This window comes from Taudactylus pleione, unplaced genomic scaffold (assembly GCF_031769625.1).
Source record: "Taudactylus pleione unplaced genomic scaffold, aTauple2 ptg000086l, whole genome shotgun sequence".
Lineage (NCBI taxonomy): Eukaryota > Metazoa > Chordata > Amphibia > Anura > Myobatrachidae > Taudactylus > Taudactylus pleione.
In genome coordinates, this window is record NW_028284488.1 from 31028895 (window position 1) to 31043006 (window position 14112).

General features: G+C 41.7%; 1 protein-coding gene and 1 pseudogene across 6 annotated transcripts in view; one reads left to right on the plus strand and one right to left on the minus strand.

Moving 5' to 3' along the window:
* Positions 1-14112, plus strand: part of MAGI2 (membrane associated guanylate kinase, WW and PDZ domain containing 2) — a 1049810-nt gene that overhangs the window by 38311 nt on the left and 997387 nt on the right. The gene's annotated exons all lie outside the window — the stretch shown is intronic.
* On the minus strand, positions 11341-13341 carry LOC148529248 (uncharacterized; annotated as a pseudogene).

Consider the following 14112-nt stretch of genomic DNA (forward strand, 5'->3'; position numbering starts at 1 on the left):
TAACTAGATCCAGCAGGCGTGCGGGGCAGGCTCCTCACGTCGCAGTTGACGTCATGACGTCACCCACGCAGTGCATCACTGGAAATGCTGGCCTCTGAAGCGATCGGATGCTTCTTTAGCCTCCGGTCACTTCAGAGGCCAGCGTTCCACAGCGGGGGTCGTTGGGGAAAGTGCTGGGCGGCAGGCAGTTTCTGCCGGGTGATGCGCCCGCAGAAAACAGCCTGGGGAGAACACTGACCTGTATATATATCCATGGACTACATATGGCCACAATCAGCATAATCCTTACTAACTAGCAGGATGATCTTCACTGGGAGTTCTCTGAAACTGTTTAACGATCAAATCCATTTATACTATATGGAGAAAAGAGGCTTGTTTGTTACAGTGCCAAGGTCTTTATTTTTCTGTGCGGATCCTGAATACAAAATCAGAAATACATTTCCAAATGTGTGGAAAATAAGGTAATGGTGTGACTTCTAAAGCAATTAATTAATTGATTAAATATTAAGAACCATTAAGTAGTGATTAAACCGTGTCTGCTAAAGGAATAACTGCACACAAATCATACCAAGGAAATGTGCCATGCAACATTATGAAACCACCAGATCTTTTCACTGTTGGAAATAATCACTACAATTAGTAGAGTTTGTTGGCTTGATGCCAAAAGCGCCCTTATCTTATTTATCAAGAACATGGTGAAGGATCATTCATCTGACCATGTCACTTTCCTGCACTACTTGATCTTCCATTCCCAGTAACCTGACTTTCTTGCATTGTCAGGCGTGATGACGCCTCCAATATGACATCCTTCTCTGCAGAGCTGTCATAGGTCTGGCTGCCTGCATTACAGACTGCAATTTGCACTCAGTTTATCTGCAGTTGTTCGCCTGTTCTCTTTAGCACTTGGAATTAAGGCATGGTGTCACAATTTTAGAAAATACCCTTCTGCCCAGTGTTGTCCTTTTCTGATGTTGTTTTTGCCCCAGTCACCCCTCCTTCAAAGCCTTGCAGCCATGCCAGGTATGATTTTAGACATCCAGGACAGCACAACACTGTTATACTGTTACTTGCTTTGCTCTCATGTATTCCCCAATGACCCATTGGCCCATGTACTGCACATCCTACATGTGCCCATTATGCTACACCATTGATGTGTAGGACTCTTGATATATTCATCCCACCTCTTATTTAATGGTCCACTCTCCCACTCTTAAGGCCCCCATAAACGGTGTGATTCAAAGTTCTTAAGATGAGTTGTACGATTGCCCTTGAAATTCTTTCCTTGACATTTTTCATAAGATGTGGTCAAATGGTGTACGATTGATCGTTACAATCATAGGATAAGATGCATGGAAGTGTATCACATTGTACTCAAAAGATCGTAGATCTCTCTGCAAAACCATCTGATCTGCGATCCAACTAGAGGACGGCGGGGACGCGCATCGGGGTTGCAGAACACACAAAAAACACCTATTTTCATAAGATTCAGCCTCTGTACAACCTGTTGAAACTGTCCATATTGTGTGAAAAATCTTACCGTGTATGGGCACCATTATATAATGGCAGGAATATTAAGAAACTCAGCTTTGCTGACATTGTTTTGCCTATATTAGTTGATTAGATCTCTAAGGCTCCAAGATGATGATCCCTCATCCTCTTAAATATTAGGATATATAATTGTTGGAGCTATACTCAGCAAACAAAACAATTCAATTGTTTTTATTTTTCTGCATTGTATTATTTTGGGTCTTTGTTTATTTGCATAGGCACCGAATATTCATTCTATATTACCATTTTAACTAGATAATTTATTGGACTCTTCAAAATTGTTGAGCTATATTGTTCCACTTGACTGAATTAGTAAATTATAGAGTTTACAGGATTTAAAAGACTTTAGTGTGATTACATCGTGGTGAAATTTTGAAATTTATATACATTAGTAAATATAAATGCTCTCTTCAGCCGACACTGTTACCTAACACAGTGCATGTTCTCCTTTTATACACATCTAACATATTCTGCTTTTCTTACATGTCATATCTATCTTCAGTTAAATAGACCATACATGCCTACTCTCCCGAAAGTTGCGGGAGGCTTCTGATTTTTGGGGTAACCCCCACACCCCCGGATGATTAGGCATATCTCCCGCATCCTGCCCACTTCCTAATGAAGTGGGCAGGATGGGAAGAATTTACCAGCAATTTTGAGATCCACGAGTAGGGGGCGAGGCTAAAATTATGTAAATTGCGTCATTTAGCCCCGTCCCCTACTCGCAGACTCCCCAAATGCGGCCTTTTCCTATGGTGGGACCTAATGATGTATACAGTCCGGCCCACCCCCCGAAGATGTCAACAGGATATCCTCTCCGGGCTTCTCCTGAGGATGAGATTTATAAAGTCGGCAAGTATGAAATAAACCCCGCACAATTTGATCATTTAACCACTTGTTTTGTGGTTATCCAGTTTACTCCTTAAATTATAGCACTATTTAACAGTCATTTACAAAATGCAAGCTGACCAAAATAGAAGACCCACAGTGCTTCTTTATACAAGTCAGAGACAGATTTAGACCTTATGGGGCCCTAGGCAAGATACCAGTTTAGGTCCCCCCCTTTAACAATATATAGCACTATATTTCCACTAATACCTTAACCCAAACTCCTAAACTAACCCTTAAGGTGCCTACACAAATAGCAATATTTTACATGATCTGGTCGATTCCGACGCATGGGAACGACAGCTCGTGTAAAATATGTCCAAATCGTGAGTAAATCGTGAGTCCCCACTCATGATCACGATGCGATGTGTGTCCCCGCAGGTCGCACATCGCATATTCAGATTTGCCGCGCAGATCTGAAAATTTAAGTCATGATGCACTGGATAGTTTTGTAGGCACGATAGATTGTGTGTCACATTGGCAGGTTTTCAGACCAAATCGTGCCCACGACTGCCGGGGAGCTCCCGGGGAGAGTTCAAGGGGAAATCGTACACATCGTGGGAACGTGAGCACATCGCTATGTGTGTAGGCACTATAACACCCTAGCCCAAACCCCTGAACTAACCCTAATACACTATTCATAATACCCTAACACAAAGCTCTAAACTAACCCTAATACCCTAACCCACACCACTACACTAACCCATATACACTATCCCTAAAACCCTAACACCAAAACTAATCCTAACCCAAACTTCTACACCAACCCTAATACCCTATCCCTAGTATCCAAACCCCAAGACTAACCCTAATACCCATACTGCTACACCAACTATAATACCCTGTCCCTAATACCCTAACACAAACCCCTAAACTAACCCTAATACCCTAACACAAACCGATACACCATCTCTAATACCATATCTGTAATACCTTAACCCAAACCTCTAAACTAAACCAAATACCCTAACCACTACACCAACTTTAATACCCTAACTCCACGTACGACACACAGTAGTGCTCCTTATATATACGTTATGCCACACAGTAGTGCTCCTTATACACGTTATGCCAAACAGTAGTGCTCCTTATACACGTTATGCCACACAGTAGTGCTCCTTATACACATTATGCCACACAGTAGTGCTCCTTATGCACGTTATGCCAAACAGTAGTGCTCCTTATGCACGTTATGCCACACAGTAGTGCTCCTTATACACGTTATGCCACACAGCAGTGCTCCTTATACACATTATACCACACAGTAGTGCTCCTTATAAACGTTATGCCACACAGTAGTGCTCCTTATACACGTTATGCCAAACAGTAGTGCTCCTTATACACGTTATGCTACACAGTAGTGCTCCTTATATATGTTATGCCACACAGTAGTGCTCCTTATACACGTTATGCCACACAGTAGTGCTCCTTATACACGTTATGCCACACGATAGTGCTCCTTATACATGTTATGCCACACAGTAGTGCTCCTTATACACGTTATGCCACACAGTAGTGCTCCTTATACACGTTATGCCACACAGTAGTGCTCCTTATACACATTATGCCACACTGTAGTGCTCCTTATACACATTATGCCACACAGTAGTGCTCCTTATACACGTTATGCCACACAGTAGTGCTCCTTATACACATTATGCCACACAGTAGTGCTCCTTATACACGTTATGCCACACAGTAGTGCTCCTTATACACATTATGCCACACAGTAGTGCTCCTTTTACACTTTATGCCACACAGTAGTTCTCCTTATACACATTATGCCCACACAATAGTATAATAGCTAATATCTCCATCTCACACATTGCTAAGAGACATGCTGCATATATGCTTATTTTCAACCTTAAAGTAGAGTAGCTAATAAACAAATCATCTTATCATTACTGTATATGGAGTTTCCCCACATGTACATATTATGACATTAGTGATCTGTCCGGAATATAAAGCATTGCCAAACTGTACATATACCTATTATGTTTCATAAAAATACCTGGCACAGTGTAGCCATTACACGGAGGAGCGGCATACATTGTACAAGGTAAGGGTGATGGCAGATTGCTCCACTTAAAGTGAGGGGCTGTAGGAGGAGAGCTGAGGATCTGGACTCTAGGCTGGGGGCTCAAGGGGACAAGGAGTGGGGGGTATCAGTGCAGCAGCCTACGTCGTCACTTAATAGCAGCCTCAGACAGCCCTTGCAGAGCAGGGAGCCAACACTACCCCAGTCATGCCTGTGGGTCTGGCGATGATACATCGCAAAAGCATCACAATAAGGTGCGGGACACACCTCGGTGTCATCCTTCTAGAGGGTGACGACAAAATGCCAACTCCTCTGCATTGACAGGAGCCAGATGCTGCAGTGTGACACTATCCTGCAGCACTTGACTTCTGACACTGAGAAGGAGCCAGCAGTCCAGCCAGGGTCACCAGGGGCAGCCCACACTACCCCGGAGTAAAGTAATCAGGGAATTCCCATGTGGCCACGCCCCATTTAGTGATGTCATCAGAGCTCCTGCAAAGCCACGCCCATCTGGAAAGCTACGCCCCTTTTTAGCGGTGGGAATATTGGTTGCACCGGGTGTCCTGACACCGGTGCCGTCACTGCTGCAGCGTTCCAGCTGAATGGTGGGGAGAGGGATGTGCTGCCGCTAAGAAGGGCCCACCTTCAGGTGAGAGTTGTCCGGCTGTGCTGACTGCTGCAGGCGCTGACTGCAGAACCGTCACGGGAGATGACAGATGCCAGCAGAGGAAGATTGCTGCTGCACTGTACCTCAGGCTCAGTCTCACTCACCCTCTTCACTCTGCTCTAGGTACGTCCCGGCTCCTCGCACTGTGCGTGTGACGTAATGATGGGTCACACGACAACACAATCAGTAGGATGCAGGCGTGCGCTGGAGCTGACATCCGGCAGCTGTCTAATCACAGACAGCTTCCTGGGACTCAGCCAGTCCAACTCTGATATTTTACAACACTGTCGGCAGGCCCCTGGGACCCACCGGGCCCTAAGCGGCCGCTTGGGTTGCCTTGCTTTAAATCCGCTTTTGACAAGTTCACCTATTTTTCACTCAATCACATGTAAAAGAGGATTGCCTGGGCTGTAGCAGCGCTCTGTAAAATGCACATGATGGAAACAGTAGAGAATTAGAACAAAGTCCAAACACCTCCTTCATTCATTTAAACATTGCACATGAGTAAATGAACTTTGTAATATTCTATATGTAGGGGGCGATTCAATTGTTTTTTTAGCATCCATTGGAGCAATTCAATTGTTCCTCAGTTATGGCGCGAGTGCCGAGTGTGAGCGCAAAGTATCTAAACCCGTCTAAAGTACTGCTTTGGGTGCCCAAAGTGCCAACTTATCGCACATTTCTGCTTATCACCTCGGGAAGTTGGAGCAGAAATGTGTGCAGCCACAGTTATTTGCACCTGAACAGAGCAGCAATTAAATTTCACCCAAATCAAAGAAAAAGATCTACATAACCAGCGCAAACACACTCCAGCAGCCTGTGAAAAACCAGGAGCATTCACCAAATTAGCCCCTTAAACAAGTGTCTGAAAAAATATAAAGTGTATCCACAACAGCGCTTACAGTGAGTTCTACATACACAGGTGATTCCTATACCAATCACCCAGAGATAGGTATAAATTAAAAAGTCTTAGGGGTAAATTTACTAAGATTCGATATGTTCCTGATTTTCAGTGATTTATAATCAACCACAGACTCTGTTGACATTTATTTATACGGTCATGATATATGGCTAATTAAACTCTGTGGAGTGTTACTGCATTGGTGCACCACAGCCTATACTAACTAACTGGACATTTATTGGGAAGATATCCCATGGAGTAACTGAGGAACTCTAACTGCAGTATATACATCTACAAATAATAATTTTGGGATAATCAGTTTGGATAGTTAACAGGAGTGTGGTGATTTATGTTAAGTTTGAGTCTGCTGATGAGAAGGGTAATTGGATAGGAAGTATTGTGATTATATGTTGCTAACATCCTTATTCAAAGGTAGTTACTTTTTATCTTATTGGTATTTGACACATTTTATCTACATGGTTACACTTTTTAGTATTTCTGTATAATAAATTGTTGCCTGCTTGTGATCATTCAAGTGTGATTTATCTATTTGGTTATGGTGAATTGTTAGCTATAGCGCGGTCTATATTTGTTCTATGGTGTTTCTTTATATGTCTGATTTGCAACTGACATTTAGTCCAGCTGCATTGCTAAAACAATTTATCCTTTTTTAATTATAAATATTTTAATACAATTTTTATATATTGATGTACCTCTCTCAAAGCGCTGAGACTACTATAGCTTCCAGGTAACTGGATAGCTATAGTATCTTCTGTTTTTGTCTATGTATGATTGTAAGTATAGGGACAAGACCAGGTCTCCAGAATGGAAATTATAAAATAAATGTTCAAGGAAGGAATTGGCTCCGCTCCCTGAGCAAAGTAGTGAATGTCTTGTAACCCTCCACCCCTTTATCTGAACCAAATACTCTAATTAAAATGCGAACAACTCATTACAAATATACTGAGGTAGAAATGCACCTGATCTGCCCAACTACTCAAATAGATTGTTGTAAACATTTGAAGCTCTCACGAGCAGGGCCCTCTTCCCAGTGTGCTTTTCCTTCCCTTAATGATACTATCATCTACTCCATGGGTCTTCAACCTTGGCCCTCCAGCTGCTGTGGAACTACAAATCCCAGCATGCTTTGCCACTGTTTTTATATAACAGCATGCTAAAACTGTGGCAGGGCATCCTGGGATCTGTAGTTCCATAGCAGCTGGAGGGCCAAGGTTGAAGACACCTGATCTACTCCATGTTCCCTACAACGGCACCTAACCCTTGTTTTCTGCCACCCTGTTGCTTCTTTGAGTGTTACAACCACTGATGCAGCAATGTTTATATACCTTGTACCTGTCCTGTATTGTCTTGTACTGTAAATCACTGTTTTGTTCTGCTAATTTGTTTATGTACTTTGTACCGAGCTGCGTAACCCTTGTGGTGCCATATAACAATAATAGTAATCATCTTAGCAGGTAAATCCATGCACTTCCCAATAAAACCAATTGGGTAAAAGAGGGCAGTTGTCACTATAATAAAATTGGTCCTGCAGTTTTATTATTTTGTGGTTAGCAAATTAGTTTTAGGGTTTTACAGTACTTGTGTGTTTTGTTTATATTGTGCTACAGTTTATTTAATCTTTTCCTGTCCAATGGGCTTCCTTCCTCGAATACAAGCCAATGTTTAACATTTGGGATATATACATTTAATTGGAAACAACTTTATTATTTATATTTTGTTTGGCAATGTAAATGTTATATTGTTCTTCCTGAGATGGATACGACTAGCTGTGGTCACCCACAGCTATGCGAGCGGCCAGGAGGCCACTCCATTTTTAGGTAGGAGGGCACTGATTCAGAGCGAGCGCTCTGGTCAGAGCGTCCGGCTCTGAATCAGGCCCTCTGTTATACTGGTCACAGGCCTATTGGTATATCATTGGTACACATGAGGCTTTTTTTGCTGGGCACAGGCCTGTATATGATTTGGATGTTAATGAGGCTATGTGCTTGACACAGTGCCTCATATGGTGGATTTTGGCGTGTGTTTGATGCACATAGGACATGTCAGTGTTGATTTTGTACAGCATGTTATTTAGTTTTTCATCATTACACACGTTCAACATTATGTTTTACATCATGTAGGAATTTTTTTGACCTCCATATCCAAGAACATGTAGAGCACTGGTTTTTATAATTGCACTTACATTCTACAAGGTCTGGCTGTCTTTGGACATTTTTTTCCAAGCTCAGACCTAGACATTCTGTAAATGGTAAAATGTTCTCCTTGTGCTGTTCTGCAGAGACTGCTTTCATCTATTTCATATTTATCTTTTTCCTGCAGTCCATGCTTCCTGGTTATGCTTAACTATATCATAAGGCCCTGTAGATAACTACTGTAATACTAAATAAATGAATTAGAAATACTCTGATGCACCTCCAGATAAGAGCAATACATAATTTACTTATATAGATGAGATATATTGCCTGCAGCCTGGCTTCCCTATGGTCACTTATGCAGTGATTATGGGGCTGATGCATAGCTCATCATGCAGCTGTTTGTGAATTTGCTCGGCTCAGAAAATGAATGTACAGTATGTACATGCAGTTAGGCAAAGTCGTACACATTTCATGCTCATACCGAAGAGGCAGAACTGGGGTGGGAAGAGGTGTCTCGCATATTCAAAGTTCAGTGGGGGACATGCAGACCAGCACATATGGGTGTCCTTACAAATCTTTGCTGCAGTTGCACCAAAAAGCCCCTCTTGGAGCGACATGTCCAGGGAGACGCTGCTAGTGCTGGGCGTCTTCTTTGCCAAAAATGCATCTAAGTCACAATTCAGTGTGACTAGAACACACCAGCAGACTGTGCTGATTAATTTGATATGCAACATTTGTATATCTGTGTGCAACCGAGTCTCTGAATCTGTATACGAAGTGCTACAATGTAGCGGTTGCAACTTATTTAATTCCAAGTATTGTTGTGGTTCATATACAGACCCAGGTGCACACAGATATACAAGTGTCACATATCAAATTAATCAGCACAGTCTGCTTGTGCGGCAAAAAGAGACAACCGACACTAGCAGTGTTGCACGGCACCTGGCGGCTCACCCATGCCAGGCAAGACACGCTGTGTGGCGTATTGAGGCTAGATGTATGAGGACACATCTGTAAGCAAATATATGCCTGCGAGGAGGCATATATATTTGGAACCTAGTCCATAGAGGACAGGTGTAAAAACACACTGATGATGACGAATTGTTGTAAATCATATGTATATATGGAATCCACGCAGAGGCAGAGCTGCCGACAGCTTTGCCAGACCAGGTACAGGGAGGAGGCATGGCCAACCCAGGGAGGTGTGGCCAGACCCCCTCACAAAAAAAAATAACATCTTCGTTGCCGCGAAGCTGGTGTGCGTGCCACACAGGGAGGCCCCGGTGTCTGGAGGTGGGGGTGCAATTGCCCCCCCCCCCACGCGCATATAACAACGGGAGAGAGAGAACTGACTGCTGCTGCAGTAGCCTCTCTCCTTAGCCCAGCACACACCGTGTCAGCAGCGTGTGTGCTTGGCTGGTGAGTGAGGCTGCTGCAGCAGCAGCCAGTCCTCTCTCTCCCTGCCCGAACTAAGTAGCGGCAGCAAGGGGGGTGGGCTGCAGAACCAGGCCCCCGACGGGCCCCTCCAACAGGCCCGGACCCGGGTAAATAGTACCCGCCCTCCCCTCACGTCATTAGGCTCTCATTCTCTGAGAATCACGTCATCACTTCCCCCATCCATCCCATTTGGGTGGGGTGCAGGAGTGTGACTTGCTTTCCCCAGAGTCAGTGAAGCCTCTCCAAAGTTTAGGAGTCCCCCAGATATTCAGGGAGTGTAGGCAAGTATAGTGAAGATATGCAAACTTCTGTGCACATTCCTTGTGATTAATATACGCCCCCCTTACTTTCAACTCTGCATTGACCCATGTGTGTTCATTGATTTTCTTAGATATTTTAAATAAATGGTTAATAAACAATCTGCAGTCTCTCTCCACTATACAATCATTGTTGTATAATTTATTTGATTTGATTGTTCAAAATTATACAAACATATAACCTTCAGTCACTCTAAACCTCCTGGGATCTTATAGTTACTTCTCCTGCAAGGTTCACATTAATGCGTTTAAACACAATGATGTTTGGTATGGGCTCATTAAACAGTTTTTACAGTATATAATGAGGTGTGCCTGAACACCACTCCAATTTCAGCATGTTGTCAGATCTTTTTCTGTTTTACTGACTGATACAAAAATGTAATGCCAAACAGCATTTATAACTGGCATGTTATTATGTTGCACTAGTATTTGTCCAAAAATTATATATAAAAGGACATTCACAAGTCTACAGTATCCAGTGTAGAGTAAAGGCTTAATATAGTACTGTACATGACTTTACTATTAGTGATTACAAAGAAAACAAAGAAAATTTATTTTCTGCATATATAAATATGTCTAATTTATTACACATAATATTTCTAGGAATATTTAAAATATATATATATATATGTTACCAAGAGAATGGCACTCCTAATCAATAGAACAAACACCGTGGTGCACAGCAACAGACAGGTATGTAGAGCACAGAATCTGCGGCACTCGATCGGTTTTCACAATGGCAATAACGATGGAAACATATTTATCTTCAACATTTCGGAATTTAATCCGTCATCAGGAAGAATATGAAATATACAAAACAAACACTTACCTATATACATGTTTTCAAAGACTGAACCCACCGCCGATCGCGCGCCATGCTCGGGCGCCGGGCGGGACCACCCTCCGTCATCGACGTCACTACCGGAAGTGAACATCCGGGGTCCGGCCCCCACCAGCGTCCGTAGCCATGGCAGCGAGCAACACACCACTACGTGTCTATTACAAAAGAAGTACACAGAGGACAATCAGATGGTGAATACCATAATGATAACATTGTTGGAAAGATGCAAATGTATCATATCAACACTTTAAATAAATATTCAAATCGGTATCATAATTTTACTACCTCTTAGCATGGTCATAAGGAGTAACAATATTCACATACTTTATAGAGAACATAAGAATAACATCCATATAAATAGTATGCCACTGCTGGTACTTGTATAAAAATGAAAGAACATCTGTAAACAAAGGGTTATATACACATCTATCTGGATTGTATTGACAACCTCACAACTCTTATTCATTTTTATAATAGAGTCTGCAAACTCCATACAAGGTCCCCCACATCTATATATGGGGGATAATTAGTTAGTGCAGCACAGTTTCTACAAAAAAGCACTATATGTTAAATATTCATTAAGACCTCGTGGACATACAGTATCGAGTCTGTGGATCCACTGGGTCTCTAATTGAAGCAATCTCTTGCCTCTGTCTCCCCCTCCTATGTCCTCCGGGACATGATCTATAATCACATATTTCAAGGTTGACAGACTGTGTTTAGTTAGCAAGAAGTGTCTTGCTACTGGCTGGTCTATATCTTTTTTATTATTATTGCTAAGTGCTCCCCGGATGGCCGATCGATGGAGGGCCATCCTTTCTTTAAAGGAACGGATTGTATTGCCCACGTAGCATAAGCCTCATGGGCATTTGATCAAATAGACCACGTAAGTACTTGAACATGTTAAGGGATAACGAATTGTAAACTTAACCCCCGTATGAGGATGAAAAAAGACTAGTCTGAAGCATATAGCTGCACGTAGTGCAGCCCAGACATTTGTAACACCCCCCCCCCGGCTTTTTACGAGTATTGGACGGTAATCTGTTCGATATGTCTGTTCTAACAATCATATCCCTCAAGTTCTTACCACGTCTGTAGCACGACATAATCCTAGAATGCTTGAGTTTTTTTAGATCTTTGTCCTGTTGTATTACAGGCCACAATGATCTGACTCATTGTTTAATCAATTTATCTGCCGTTTTAAATTCATGAACCCAATGAAGCCGGTCTATAGGACTACTACTATCTTGAACCGCACAGTTCAAGAGAGTAGCCCGTGAGATTGAATCAACTTTCCTTTTTGCTTCACGTAAAATTTTATCTGAATAACCCCTCTCTTTAAATTTGGCCATCATTTCAAACAAAGATGACTCTAGCAAACTCTCATCACTAGTTATGCGTTTCACCCTTAACAGTTGTGAATAGGGCAGACCCTGTTTTAAAGCCAAAGGATGATGACTTTGTGCTGTCAGCAGCATATTTCTGTCAGTCTCCTTGGAATATATGGAGGTCTGGATGCAATTATCTTGTATATAGATATTGACATCCAAAAAATGGATTTGTTGTAAACTCATTTGATATGTGAATTTTATTGGACAATCAAGTGAATTAATATATTTGATGTGATCTTCAAACCTGCTTTTAGTTCCCCTCCAGAATAACAAAATGTCATCTATGTATCTACTGTAGAAAAAAATATAATTTACTATATCAGAGGAAAAAAAATAACTCTCTCAATCTGAAACATGTACGCATTCGCATACGAGGGTGCGACTTTCTAACCCATCGCACACCCCGTACGCTGAATGAAGAATTCTCCATTGAATAAAAAATATTTGCGATGAAGAGTTAAATACAACAACTGTAAAAACAAGCTTAAATGTGGACCTTGATATACAACATTTGACGTCAATAATTTTTCTACTGCTGCAATACCAGCATCATGCGGAATATTGGTGTACAAGCTGGTAATGTCTAAAGTACATAACCATAGATCCTTAGGTAATTCAACCAGTTTCTGCATTTTAATCAGAAGATCGGTGGTATCTTGTAAATATGTTTGCTGTACTTTCACACATGGTTGTAGAAAGTGATCAAGAAATTTAGCCACCAGGCTATATAGAGAGTCACGGGCCGAAACGATCGGTCTACCCGGTGGTTTAGTCAAGCTCTTATGTATTTTTGGTAAGCAATATATCACCGGAACCCGAGGGAATTCCATCTTTAATGCTGCATTGACTTCCACCGGAATATGTTGATCTATAACAGCAATATCAAGAATCGTATCTAATTCCTTATTATATTTGCTAGTAGGATCACCAGTCAATTTATCATAGGTTCCATTTTGATTCAATTGTGTATAAATCTCTCTTTTGTAGTCGTCAATGTTAAGGATCATCACACCACCTCCAGGTAGTATCATGATATTACCATCACTACTCAGTTGTTTAAGGGCCTTTTTCTCACCCCCAGTAAGATTATTATGATGTATTGAAGGCTCTTTGTTATATTGGCTCACTTGTGAATCAAGGATCGTAACAAAACTCATGATCGATGTATTGGTTGAGGGTGGTTCAAAAGAAGATTTATTTTTGAACTTGATATATTTATCTGCAAACGATCTATCGTCCATAGAAATTTCTTGATGTTTAAAGAAATCAACCAATTTAAGTTGTCTCTGAAGGCATGTTAAATCAATTTTCCATTGCAAATCTTTAAAGTTATTCATGGGAACAAACGAAAAGCCTTTTTGGAGTAACGATAATTCATCTGGTAGTAATATTCTATCGGACAAGTTAAATATTACATTTTCTTCCTGCGACTTCTTTGTGAAGCCCCTACGACATTGACCCCCTCTCCTTATTTGACCCCTCCTCTCCCGCGACCAGCACGGGTATTGACCCCTAAAGGGGGTTTATTGGTATTTTGTGAGGAGGTGGAGGGTTCTGGTCTCGTTTCACTAGAAGATGAGTAGGAGTCAGATGTAGAATCTGTCTCTCAAGCCACGAATCTCTGTGTTCTCTTTAGGCGATATGTTTTTTGCCTCGAAGTATTGGACCCTGTTAGCCAGGTATATACCTTTTGTTCTGTATAATCAGCATTCACCTTTTCAAATTTGCTCCTTTTGAAGCTCATTAGTTCCTTTTTGTATGTAGATACCTGTTGTTCAAGTTTTTCCAATCAGTTAGCTGAGGCATCCTGATTGAGGGTACTCATATGTAAAGCCTCATATTGCTGGATCTTAGTTTTAACTATGTCTAACTCCCGTGCAGCTTCTTCTATGACGAGGGTCATAAGGTCAAAGGAACATTTATTTAGT